This window comes from Pinus tabuliformis, chromosome Q (assembly GCF_031772625.1).
Source record: "Pinus tabuliformis cultivar Carrire ecotype Pingquan chromosome Q, CPIR1, whole genome shotgun sequence".
Classification (NCBI taxonomy): domain Eukaryota; kingdom Viridiplantae; phylum Streptophyta; class Pinopsida; order Pinales; family Pinaceae; genus Pinus; species Pinus tabuliformis.
Genome location: NC_142296.1, coordinates 889,758,548 through 889,760,902, shown reverse-complemented (window position 1 = coordinate 889,760,902; position 2,355 = coordinate 889,758,548). Strand labels below are relative to the sequence as shown.

The window sequence follows — 2,355 nt, the reverse complement described above, 5'->3', positions numbered from 1 at the left end:
GTATTTTAAAATATTTGGACATAGCTTCAAAAATTAATTTAAAATATGCATTGGCCAAGAAACAATTAATTATTGTGAATTAATGGTTTTCATATTGGTCCAGAGACTGACTCATGAGGCTGCCACTAATGCATGAAACATTCAAATCCTTGGAGATTCCCTACTAGTTATTCAATGAATGTGGAAGAAAATAACAATGAGTAATTTCACATTACAATAACTGTATAATATCATTCATTCTCTTCTATCAATTTTCTCACATATCCACAGGGACGGGAATAGGACTGTTGATGGACTTTCTAAAGATGGAACAAGGTTGGAACACAGAATCTAGCATGTTTCTAAATAGTGAGGGCATTGTCTCAAATTATACTCATGATGCATGGTTGTAAATCTATTTTATTAGAGAATCTGGTGTGTTTCAGTAACTAGTCACATTACGGATGTGGTGGACTTTCAACCGTTCATAAAATTTCAGATGTATGCAAGGGTGTCATCTAGTTTACAAGAGCATCTTGCAAACATTCCATTTGAAGAGCTTCAGAAAGTGCGCTCTGATGGTCGAGAATCAACCCTTTCTAAATTCAAGCATGATGCCAAACCCTCAAGAGCTAACAAAAACAGACCTATGGAAATGAGCAGCAAGAAGCCTGTTGGAAGGCTTAGGGAAGTTGTTCAAGCTCCAAAAAGTAGTTCGAGATCCAAGATTCGAGTCTTTATGGCAATTTTGAAGAAGGCGGGTTCAGAAAAATATAGTTTTATCTTTGATGAAGAGCTTCCTAAAGAGCGAGAGAAGCTTCAGAAGATGTTAAAATCATCAGAGGACCCTAAGGCTATTGGAGAAATAGAAAAACACTTGTCTTGGATTGATAATCAATTGCGAAAGGTGCAGGATGGCAAGAAACATTCTTCAAAATTGTCTGAACAATAAGAAAAAGGAGAAAGAAGCAGTGAAAAAAGAAAATGACCTTTATACTTCAAAAATTTGCGTTGAAAAATCAGAGGGCTATTTCAGTAGCCTTTTCTGGAATAATATCCTTCGGGGCAATGACTTTGAGATGGCGCCTGCACTCTCAGCAGAGAACTATATAGCCTCGCACTCTACTTCTTGCAGCTTATTCGTCAGTGTGCACAGGTGCAAGCATCGTTTGGGGTTTTCTGTTTTATTAAGAAATTTTAATCGGAGTTAAACTAATCTAAGAGGCGGTGGTCATGGATTCTTCAAAGGATAGTTCTGGGAAAGGGGAAGGTGGGAGAAGGCGAGGAGAAAAGAATTTAGTCTCCAAATCCACAAATCGGCCTTCAATTCTCTGTTGCAATAATTTGAAGGCACCTCAAGAAGGGCAGATATGCTTAGCGAGTCGGCATGGGAGTTACTGCGTATCTGACAGCCGTTATGGAGTATCTCACAACAGAGGTTCTTGAATTGGCTGGAAATGCGGCAAAGGATAACAAGAAGAATAGAATATCCTTGAGGGTGTCAGTTGTCAATGCCTTGGTGTTACTAGCCTATGATAATAAATTCTTCCCTGAATTCGACCGTAGTTGTCTCTTTGCAGGTTCTTATCTTTCCACGCCATCTTTTCCAGAAAATTTAAAGCAGTTAATAAACTGTCACTAACTCCATCAAAGCATGAGATCAGAGGTCCATTTTGACGAAGAAAATCTTTGAAGACGTAATTGTTTTAATTTGGATTAAAAGGGAATGTTCATTGGATGATGAAAACTTGATACGTTGTGGTTTTGGTAACTATTATTTATTTATTTATTAATCATTGCCATATGCAGTTTTAAAAATTAAAAACTATCGTTTCATCTTTCACAATGAGTGTTTTTGAGAAGAGAGTCCAAGTGGAATATTGGATGATGAGACGTAAGGATATGAGAGTCCTGCCATTTATTGGTTTTGTTAATTTTCACCAGAAAAGGAAGCATAAATATAATTTACAGAAAAATATGATTCTCTTAAGGCCAGTGGCAAACTTGAAGCTTTCCTCTCCAAGAGAAGACGCAAAAATGCAGCCAAAGACCATCGCTATGTGCCATATCGTAGGCTGGAGAACACAAATTAGTTTTAATGTGATCCCCTTCTCATCAGTTTTGGATTTAGAGGATGCATGGTAAAATTCTCATAGAATTTTCGTTCAATTTGCAGAGGGCTACCAAGATAAAGATGTCGGAGAGCTTCATCATATGTCTCTGAAAGAAGACTCGGTTTCTGTGTACCATTGACCGAGTTTCATTCGAGGAAAGACGGTGTTGTCATCTCCCTTTTTGTGGGCCGTTTCTTAGTAGTTAAGAGGTCTAGTTATTTACCTATGAAGGGTGAGTTAGCTCTCATTGCCAGCTGAACAA

The 2,355-nt window shown here is 37.8% G+C and overlaps 1 pseudogene; it reads left to right on the top strand.

The window, feature by feature from the left end:
* Window positions 1-478: 478 nt before the first annotated feature.
* Window positions 479-2,072, top strand: LOC149222326 (uncharacterized; annotated as a pseudogene).
* Window positions 2,073-2,355: the final 283 nt, after the last annotated feature.